Below are 12,080 nucleotides of genomic sequence, written 5' to 3'. Positions count from 1 at the left end.
CATCTACAGAACTCTTCACCCCAAATCCACAGATGTTCTTTGAAACCAATGAGAATGAAGACACAACATCCTAGAATCTCTGAGACACATTTAAAGCATATCTAGAGGGAAATTTATAGCAATAAATGCCCGCATGAGAAAGAAGGAAAGATCTAAAATCGACACCCTATCATCAAAATTCAAACAGCTAGAGGAGGACGATAAAAAAATACTCAAAAGCTAGCAAGAAATTAACTAAGATCAGAGCAGAACTGAAAGAGATAGGGACACAAAAAATCTTTCAAAAAAAAAAAATCAGTAAATCCAGGAGCTCCTTTTCAGAAAAGATCAACAAAATAGATAGAACACTAGCCAGACTAATACAAAAGAAAAGAGAGAAGAATCAAATAGATGCAATAAAAAATGATAAAGGGGATATCACCACCAATTCCACAGAAATACAAACTATTATCAGAGATTACTACAAACAACTCTATGCACACAAATCAGTAAATATGGAGGAAATGGATAAATTCCTGGACACTTGTAGTCTCCCAAGGCTAAACCAGAAAGAAGTTGAAACACTGAATAGACCAATAACAAGGGTTGAAGTTGAGGCAGAAATTAAGAGCCTACTAACCAAAAGAAGTCCAGGTCCAGACAGTTTTACAGCCAAATTCTACCAATATCTTACTGAATGGACAAAAACTGGAAGCATTTCCTTTGAAATCTGGCACTAGACAAGGATGCTGTCTCACCGCTCCTATTCAATATAGTCTTGCAAGTTCTAGCCAGGGCAATCAGGCAAGAAAAAGAAATAAAGGGTATTCAATTAGGAAAGGAAGAAGTCAAATTGTCTCTATTTGCAGATGGCATGATTATATACTTAGAAGACCCCATCATCTCAGTCCAAAATCTCCTGAAACTGATAAGCAACTTCAGCAAAGTCTCAGGATACAAAATCAATGCGCAAAAAGCACAAGCTTTCCTATACACCAATAACAGACTTAAAGAGAGCCAAATCAAGAACAAACTGCAATTCACAATTGCTACAAAGAGAATAAAATACCTAGGAATACAACTAACAAAGAACGTAAAGGACCTCTTCAAGGAGAACTATAAACCACTGATCGAGGAAATAAGAGAGGACACAAACAGATGGAGAAACATTCCAGCTGACGGTTAGGAAGAATCAGTATTGTGAAAATGGCCACACTGCCCAAAGTAATTTATAGTTTCAACACTATCCCCATTACGCTACCAATGACCTTCTACTCAGAACTGGACAAAACCACCTTAAATTTCATATGGAACTACAAGAGAGCCCGCATAGCCAAGACAATTTAAGCAAAGAGAATAAAGCTGGAAGCATCATGCTAACTGATGTCAAACTATACTACAAGACTACAGTAATAAAAACAGCATGTTTTGATTACTGGTACCAAAACAGAGATGTAGACCAGTGGAACAGAATAGAGGCCCTGGAGGCAATGCCACACATCTACAACCATCTGATCTTTGACAAACCTGACAAAAACAAGCAATGGGGAAAGGATTCCCTGTTTAATAAATGGTGTTGGGAAAACTGGCTAGCAGTGTGTAGAAAGCAGAAACTGGACCCCTTCCTGACACCTTACACTAAAATTAACTCCAGATGGATGCAGGCATCCCCAAACTTTTTACACAGGGGGCCAGTTAACTGTCCCTCAGACCGTTGGAGGGCTGCCACATACTGTGCTCCTCTCACTGACCACCAATGAAAGAGGTGCCCCTTCCTGAAGTCTGGCGGGGGGTGGGGGTGGGGGGGGCAGATAAATGGCCCGCGGGCCATAGTCTGGGGACGCCTGGATTAAAGACTTAAACATTCAGGACATAGGCATAGGCAAGGACTTCACGACCAAAACACCAAAAGCACTGGCAATAAAAGCCAAAATAGACAAATGGGATCTAGTTAAACTACACAGCTTCTGTACAGCAAAAGAAACAATCATTAGAGTAAACCATCAACCAACAGAATGGGAAAAAATTTTTGCAATCTACCCATCTGACAAAGGGCTAATATCCAGAATCTACAAAGAATTAAAACAGATTTACAAGAAAAAAAACAAGCCCATCCAAAAGTGGGTGAAGGATATGAACAGACACTTTTCAAAAGAATACATATATGAGGCCAACAAACATATGAAAAAATGCTCATCATTACTGGTCATTAGAGAAATGCAAATCAAAACCACATTGAGATACCACCTCACACCAGTTAGAAGGGCAATCATTAAAAAATCTGGAGACAACAGATGCTGGAGAGGATGTGGAGAAACAGGAACACTTCTACACTGTTGGTGGGAGTGTAAACTAGTTCAACCACTGTGGAAGACAGTGTGGCACTTCCTGAAGGACCTAGAAATAGAAATTCCATTTGACCCAGCAGTCCCATTACTGGGTATATACCCAAAGGATTATAAATCGTTCTATTATAAAGACACATGCAAATGTATGTTCATCGCAGCACTGTTTACAACAGCAAAGACCTGGAACCAACCTAAATGCCCATCAGTGATAGACTGGACAAGGAAAATGTAGCCCATATACACCATTGAATGCTACGCAGCAATAAAAAACAATAAGTTCATGTCCTTTGGAGGGACATGGATGAATCTGGAAATCGTCATTCTTAGCAAACTGACACAAGAATGGAAAATCAAACATTGCATGTTCTCACTCATAGGCAGGTTTTGAGCAATGAGAACACATGGACACAGGGAGCAGAGCATCACACACTGCAGTCAGTTTCAGGGGAGCTAGGGGAGGGACAGTGGGGAGTGGGAAGGGTGGCAGGGATAACTTGGGGAGAAATGCCAGATATAGATGATGGGGGGATGGAGGCAGCAAACCACCTTGCCATGTATGTACCTCAGCAACAACCCTTGATCTGCACATGTACCCAAGAACCTAAAGTACAATTTAAAATAAAAATAAATAAAAAAGGAAAAAAAAAGAAAATTACTCAAATTTGCTTTTGGTCTAACATCATTCCCATCTTCTAAATAAATGCAAAATAAATAACAAGTAATAAGCCATTAGCAAAAAGTCATAAATTGAGAAACAAGCATTTAAATGGTGTGTAACACAACCACATTCTTTTAAGGACGTATTCCAATATCAACAGCAAATCTCAACAATGTTAAAACCACAATTACATTTGCACCATCCTAATACTGTCTGCCATTATGCCTTTTCTTTATCAATGATATAACAGGAGTTTATCCATAATAATTTTTAATATCATTGTAATGGATTTTTCATGATTGAAAATGCAAAAATCACAACCCAGAATATAATAATTGATCATATTAATTATAAATTTATTGTATGATGTGCCATAATTATGAAATTTTTATTAACATAATCTCTTAATGATTAGTGTGCAATCTCTTCAGTTTTACAGTGTACAAAATGCTTTCCTATGTGCTCTCTCGTTGACTTTCTAGCTAACCTGGTGAAGTAAATTTTATTATATACAGATGAAGAAAATTCAGAGAAATTAAATTGCTTGTTAAAATATCATATAGCTTCTCTAAGTGTCCCTACAAATATGTTGCTGCTTTTATTCTGTGTTACTATGACATCTCGAAGACATTGAACAGGTTTTTAAATTTTAATTCTTGAAAGATTAACCCTCTATTGTGTCAAAATATTCAGATCTTTAAATTCTTTTTTAACCTCGAAATGGTATTGCAGAGGGTAAGTAGATAATGGGAACATATTCTGATCATTTTGTAATTTCAACAACTACTAACTCTGGTTTTCTACAGCTGTTTGCTACATCTGTTTTCTCACACTAAAATATCCTAGGCTCTTGAGATGCAGTAAAATTTGAATGTAGACGGAAATGAATTTGTGTGTGTGTGTGTGTGTGTGTGTGTGTGTGCCCGTGTGCGATTCACAATGCTCTGTACAAAAATAGCCTTGATGAAAGAAGATCAGAATTTTTCACATCAATACAACAAAACAGAGCATTTATGCAAATATCCCCATCGAGTGTTTCCATTATCAGACTATTCTTCATTGATTCATGCAACAACAATACCAACTTGATACCATAATGACTCAAAAAGAGCATCTCTGAAGTGTGCTTTTCCTTGAACAAATAGAATTCAGTGACTAGCTTTATTACAACAAGGCACTTTTAAATTCTCTGGATATCTTATAGCTGTTTCCATTCATAAAAATAAAGGTAAACTAGACCATAGGTAGGGAAGATACAGATGGTAGTGAAAGGCCCAAAAGAGAAAGTAGCATGAATGTGGAGGAATTGATATTAAAAACATAATCTGTATCAGGTGCGTTCTGAAAACTGTACATATTTAGTAAGTGTGGAGTGTACAAGTAGCTATGACAAGAGATCAGCAGAGGTCAGAACACATAGTTGTATGATAGGCTTAGCAATCTCAAGATAGCAGATTGGATGTTTGTGAATAGTCATTTTGGATTCACTGTGGACAACAGAATAGAGATATAAAGAATGGAAAAATGGAAATCAATCTGAATACTTCAGCAGCACAGGTAAAATGTATTACAGGCTTGAACTATGGCAGTAGCCATAGATATGGGAAGAATGAACGGAGTTGGAAATATTAGGACATAAACCATGAAATGATTCAAGTGTTCATGTAAGTGGCATTTGTATATTTTAGCTTAAATAGCTTGAGTTCTCTCATTTGCTCTGTTGTCTTACAACACATTGCATGTAAAATTCTAAAGGGAGTGAATTTGACTTCAGACTTCCTCCCATTTTCCAATCACATGATTTCAATTTGACCTGTTGCCTACTTAGTTTCCCACAAGTTGGCCCTATATACTAAAGTTTACTTCCAAGCACATGAACAATTAGCCTGAGACTTCTATCCTTTATTCAATGTAATTATTTTTTTCCAGATGTCTCCTCTATGATAATTGAGAATAATAAAACCAACTAAATCAGAGATGTCCAAGATTGACTTTACATTAGAATCATCTGTGTTATAAGTTGTGGGATGTCTAAGAAACTCAGAGCTATAGAAATGGAACGTATAACCAGGAATGGGGCTTACTTTTAAAAACATTTCAACATTAATTCTCCATCAAGTCCTTGGTATTTTAATATGATTGTCACCACAAAATACAGGGTTACAAGCTAGTTTAATAGTTTGTTTGCTGCTATATTCCCTCTTAAACAACTTATTTCATTTTGAGATCATTCTTATTTGTTGAAGAGTTCTTCTATGTAAGTTATAAGAAATATTTTGTAAAGTGAGAAAAAATATCTTACTAAGTTTAACGTGCCAGACATGGAAGTATTTTATTGTAGGTGCTTTCTCTGTTGGAGTAGAGAAGGTGTATTTGATTCTACCTTCTCACTTTGTCCTTCATTATTATTTTCATCTTCTTTTAGTATTAAGATCAGCTATTCTGCTTCTATTGTAAAACCTTCTTTTCTACAGATTACCTTGAGTGTCCTACATTTTTACCTCAGTTGGCTTCCAACTAGAGTACTTTGTGTAAGAAGCTGTATATCAACAACTGTGATATGGAATGCAGCATCACAGTTTTCTTTGTTTCCGGAATAGATAATGCATGTGCTCAGGGTAAGTTTTCAGTGAAATCCTAACCCATTGTAATATTCAATTGAGGTGTTACAACAATACAGCCCTGGTATTTTAAAATGCCATCAATATGCTTTGAGAGAAATAGGCATATGTTATTATTGCCACCACTCATACCAGATCTGACAAGGCTGCAAAACAATCTATTTACTTTTTTAGCATCTGGTAAGTATACTTTCTCAATGAAAGTCAATCACAGGTAATTACAGAAAACTAATGTAGTTTGTATATTAAATTCCATTTTGGAGTGAATACTAATGAACTCAAAGCTATGGCTTTTACCTTACATGGAAGAGAAAAGAAATGAAATATTTATCAAGGTCCCGCTATGTTCATATTATATTCACAAAAATACTGGGCATTGCTATTCTTCTTACATTATCAAAGAGAAAGTTGGGGCCGGGAGGAATTTTTTTTTTTCTAAATTTGCACAAACAATAATGCAGTGAAATCTGAAGGTTTTTCAATTGCAAATCTGTGTCCTTTTCATCTGTGTGAAACCCCTATGTATACACTAGCCCTCTTACTTGCTTTCTTCTTTCCTTTCTCTGCTGTTGGGAACACCTGGCTCATGACTGTTGAGTTTCAAAGTTCTCAAGTTGCTCTTTCAAACCTTCCCCCCAACCTCCAATCAGATGACATGTTGTCACCTGATTTGCAATGTTGGTTTCTCATGATTTCTTTTGAACTTAGTCTTTGACTGTTTTACTTTTCAGCAGGGTGGAAGTGGGAGAGGATGCTGGCCTAGCTTTGTCACCATTGCTCACATTCCCTTCAAATTTCTTCTAACTTTCCTTTATCTGACTCAGCACATTTTCTGCCCATAGTCCTTCAAATTCATGTCTTTCTCACATACAAAATACATTCATTTCATTATAATAATCCTTACAATCTTAACTCTTTACAGCATCAACTAAAAAATTAAAGTCTGTTCTAAATATTATCTGATACAAGTGAGTCTCAATGTATGACTTATCCTGAGGCAAATTCTTCCCCAGTTGTGAACCTATAAGTAAGTTTTGTGCTTCCCAAATACAATGTGAGAGGCACAGGATAAGCATTCCTGTTCTAAAGAGGAAAAGGGGAAAGAAAGGGGACACAGAATCCAAGTAAGTTCAAAACCAAACAAGGAAAATAACATTAAATCTTCAGGCTTCAAAATAATCTCTGTAACTCTGTGTCCCACTCTCTAAATACACTGGGGTAGGTGCTGAGTCCCCAGGGCCACAGGGTGGAGGGGCGGTGCTTACCTTCACTGCTTTGCTAAGCACAGCACAACAGCAGATCTCATGGATTGGAATTCAGTGCATGTGGGCTCTTCTAGGCTGGCATTGCATGCTGTTGACCCTACAATTATGGGTTCTCTGAGGTAGCCTCACCCCACATCTCCAAAAGGCTTTTCTCTTGTGGGGACTCTCTTCAGGGTTTTAGCCCCACAGTGTCATCTTACTAGGAGCATTCTGTGGCATTTCTCAGCCTGGTCCCCAAGGCTCTTCAAGGCATCTTTTACAATCAAAGTCAAGGCAGCCATGCTTTCATAGTTCATAAACTGTGTGTGCCTGCAGAGTTAGTGGCACAGGGACATCTCCAAGGTTTACCACCTGGGGCCATCTAAGCCACAGCTGGAGAGGCCAAGGAGTGCTGTGCTAGAATGTATGGAGCAGAAACTTGAGGTCATGCTAGGCAGTGACCTCTGAGGTCCCATGGGCACTATGAGCCTCTCTCTTAAAACCATCCTGCCCTCAAGAGCCTGGCACTCTGGGCCTATGATGAGAATGACAGCCTCAAAAATCTCTGAAATGCATTTAGGATCATTCTTTCATTGTCTTGCTAAATAGCATCTGGCTTCCTTCTATTCATACTAACGTCATTATCAAACGTTCACTTGGCCACACTCTTAGTATTTTCTCCCTAACATACTTTTTTATTTCTTACAATCTGGCCAGGCTGAAAAAGTTTCAAATCCTTAACTTTGGGATTTTTCTGTTGCATTTTAGGTTTGGGGGTACATGTGAAGAACATGCAAGATTGTTGCATAGGTACACACATGGCAGTGTGATTTGCCTTCCTCCCCATCACCTATATCTGGCATTTCTCCCCATGCTAACTCTCCCCAACTCCCCACCCCCTGCTGTCCCTCCCCTATTTCCCCTGACAGACCCCAGTGTGTGATGCCCCCCTCCCTGTGTCCATGGGTTCTCATTGTTCAACACCCAACTATGAGTGAGAACATGTGGTGGTTGATTTTCTGTTCTTGTGTCAGTTTGCTGAGAATGATGGTTTCCAGGTTCATCCATGTCCCTACAAAGGACACGAACTCATCCGTTTTGATGACTGCATATTCCATGGTGTATATGTGCCACATTTTCCCTGTCCACTCTATCATCGATGGGCATTTGGGTTGGTTCCACGCCTTTGCTATTGTAAACGGTGCTGCAATGAACATTCGTGTACATGTGTCCTTACAGTAGAATGATTTATAATCCTTTGGATATATACCCAGTAATGGGATTGCTGGGTCAAATGGAATTTCTATTGCTAGGTCCCTGAGGAATCCCCACACTGTCTTCCACAATGGTTGAACTAATTAGGATTTCCTGTTTAATAAACGGTGCTGGGAAAACTGGCTAGCCACGTGCAGAAAGCAGAAAATGGACCCCCTTCCAGACACCTGACACTAAAACTAACTCCAGATGGATTTAAGACTTAAACGTAAGACTAACACCATCAAAACCCTAGAAGAAAATCTAGGCAAAACCATTCAAGACATAGGCATAAGCAAGGACTTCATGACCAAAACACCGAAAGCACTGGCAACAAAAGACAAAATAGACAAAAGGGGTTTTTTGTTTTTAAGTTGTAATTTCCATCTTTAAATTATTTCTCTCTTGCTACGTTTTACTGTAAGCAGCCAAGATTAGCCCTGCAGCTTCTTCCATATTTTGCTTAGATATTTCTTCCATTAAATATCCTAGCTCATTGCTTGCAGGCTCTGTCTTCCACAAAGCATGAGGACACAGACATAATTCAGCTCAATTCTTTGCCATTTTATAACAAGGACAGCCTTTCTTTCGGTTTCTAATATCTCATTTTCCATTTCCATTGCAGATCTTACCAGAAATACCTCTTGTGTCCATATTTCTACCAACATTATAATCATGACCACTTAAGTAACCTTTATGAAGATTCAAGCTTTCTCTACACTTCTCTTCTAAGCAATCACCAGAAGAGCACTTTAGGTCCAGCTTCTATATATAACCCAGCTCCAAAGTCATTTCCAAATGGTATTTGTTATAGAAGCATGCCACTTTCTCTCTCTCTCTCTCTCTCTCTCTCTCTCTCTCTCTCTCTCTCTCTCTCCCTCTTCTAGCAAACCCAGCCTGAGAAACATAGCACTTCTCAGTACCAACTTCTGTCTTAGTCTATTTGCACAGCCTTACCACATACCTGAAACTGGGAAGCTTATAAACAACAGAAACTATGAATTTTGAAGGGTGAAAGTCCACGGTCACTGTGCTGGCAGACTGAGTTTCTGGAGAAAGCTTCTTCTCTACTTTAGGTCTTTTAGCTGGGAGGCCTTTGTGCCTTGCAAAATAGTGCCTTTTAGCTGTGACCTCACAGGGCAGAAGGGAAAAATGCTGTGTCCTCACATGGTAGAAGGCAGAGGGGCGGAAGGGATGAAGGGCAGAAGGGCCTGAACTCATTCTCTCGAGACTGTTCCCATCCATGAAAGTTGAGCCCTCATAACCTAATCATCCTGTAAAGGGCCCATATCTTAACACAATGCACTATGGATTAAGTTTAAATATGAATTTTGAAGATGACACAAAACATACAATTCACAGCATCAAGAAATGTAGCATATGTGTTCTGCTTATCCAAGTAAACATAAGAATGTAAATATCTATATAAAATGACTGTCAATTTATCTATTTTCATGTTTAAGTAACCTTTTGTTGAAGGCGGTGAACTGAATTTTAGATATAATAGGATCAGGCACAGGCAAAACTAATTAAACAAACTGTTGATCACTTGTATTTCACTAAAAATAGCCACAATCTTCAGGAACTTGTAAATTCCCTAAGGATCCAAGAGAATCTTGATGGATGTACTTAATAAAAGATAATTAAAGTATAAGAGGCAGAAAAGAACGGTCTATCTGATTCTGAAATAAACCTTATCAATTACTTGAAGTAGTTTATAATTATTTTATTGAATTTCAGAGAATCATCTCAACTTTATATTGCCTAATAATCCCCTAATTCATATTTTCTTATATATTCATTCATTGAATAATTTTACAAAAGTAAATGTCTGACATATACCAAACTTATGTTTCCCATGTGACAGAAACTGTGATTGGGGTTGATAATAGAACAAAGAATAAAACAGATATGGTGTCCACCATCACAAAAGCTGGAGTCTGTCTGAAGAGAGACATTATAGAGGTGATGACATAAAAATTATAAAATTATCATTGTTAGAAATTCCATAATGAAAGCAATCACTGGATGCTGTTAAACTACATGATAGAGAAAAACAAATGTAAATTAAGGTCGGTAAATTGGGCAGTTTGTGAGTCAAAACTGTGATGGGCAATGACACATTTCTGAGATAAAAGATCTTAGTCAATCTAGTATAGTAAAACAGAGAATAAAATGACTAAAATACTGGGTAATAAGAATTAGGATAGTGTTAAGTATATGATCAGGCAGACAGTATTGTGAAGAATACCTGACTGAAATATTAGGTCCATGCAAAAGTAATTCCAGCTTTGCCATCAAAATAGAAAGAAATGTTAAAGATTCCTTACAGTTATCCTAAAATGAAGAGTAGAATTTAGTTAGGTGAAGAAAGGAGTAAATGATGTTCTAGACCTGGAGAAAACTCAATGAGAGGCATAAAGATAAGGCAAGGCACTATAATTATTGTACTGTGCTATTCACGGAATTGGCAAGTAACACTACTGGAAAGGTAGGCAGAGTCAGAAAGCCCACCAGTCCTGATGTCTTTCCTCACTGTGGATGCCAGATATTCTTGATCTTGCCATATCATTGAAGTTCTAACATGTGTATTCCGATACACGGGTCTCAGAGGGCAACTAAAAGATGGTTTTTTCCACAATGATTCTGAATTCCCTAGCACATTATAGCAGAGATTTTCAATGCATGGGTATACAGAACAGTTGCCAGTTCTTTCCCTTGAATATAACAACTACTTACTGCCACCCTGTGGTAGTCTTTAAGTTTAAGTAAGCATGAATATCTAACATGTTCTAACACAGAGATTCTTTCAGATCTACAATTGGAATGTTAATTTTTAAAGAGATACGAGAAAGCCCAGTGAGTTTTTCCAAGAATAATCATCCGTGTCTTCTGTGAGCCTTAGATTTCAATCTGTAGCATTAAATCAGACATTAAGCTACACCTAACTCTGCATTACAGTGAATTGTAAGTATGTTTGTGCTTAAGGTTTAATTTGTTCTGATATTTATTATTAGTCTTGTTTTCTTATCACTGTTATATTAGATTCTTCCACATAGTTTGACCCTCCATTCCAATATCCTGCCTTTCTTGTTATTCAAGTAAGAACTGATTCCTTGGAAAATCTTTATTTTTACCCTCTCCACTAATATAATTTAGCTCTGTTGTTTTTCCCTGTAAATACTAAACTCTTTAATGAAAAATTTTCTTTGTCTCATTCTGGCTCATGTACAGTCTCTGCTGTAGAAGAAATACAGCTAGTTGAATCTTAGATGTTCTATATATAAACAAAGATTTAACATCTTGGAGGTTATCAAACATAACTGAAACTTAAAAAGCATTTAGATAAAAATAAGACCATTTAAGGCCTAATGCTATATTTTTTGTGTGTTCTGTTTACTCTAAGACTCCTATTAAGCCTTCCTTGTCTGAGAATCCCTTTATAGCATGCAACCATGTCTACACACATTATAATCCTTGGGAGAGTTTACAAAAATATATTAGCTGAAATAGTCCCCACCGTTGATGAATTAAATCAGAATTCTGGCACTGACATTGGTAATTTTTAAACACTATCCAAATGATTCTAACATGCAACCAGAGTACCACTGCCTTATATTAAAAAGCTTCCTTAATTTAGGACATTATAGAACAAACGAAGGAATTGATAGAAAATAAATGGGTAAGAGATACTGAATGACAACCACATACAGGTCAATATTTAATTAATAGACATCTGTAAGTATCAGATGGCCAGGTGCAGTTGCTCACGCCTGTCATCTCAGCACTTTGGGAAACCAAGGTAGGAGGATCATTTGAGGCCAGGAGTTTAAGACCAGCCTGGACAACAAGGTGAGACCCCGTCTCTACCAAAAATACAAAAAAATTAGCCAGGCATGGTGGTACATGCCTGTAGTCCCAGCCACTTGGGAGGCTGAGGTGGGAGAATTATTGAGCCTGGGAGGCAGAGGTTGCA

This window comes from Saimiri boliviensis, chromosome 2, assembly GCF_048565385.1.
Source record: "Saimiri boliviensis isolate mSaiBol1 chromosome 2, mSaiBol1.pri, whole genome shotgun sequence".
In the NCBI taxonomy this organism is placed as follows: domain Eukaryota; kingdom Metazoa; phylum Chordata; class Mammalia; order Primates; family Cebidae; genus Saimiri; species Saimiri boliviensis.
This window is presented reverse-complemented; position numbering follows the sequence as displayed.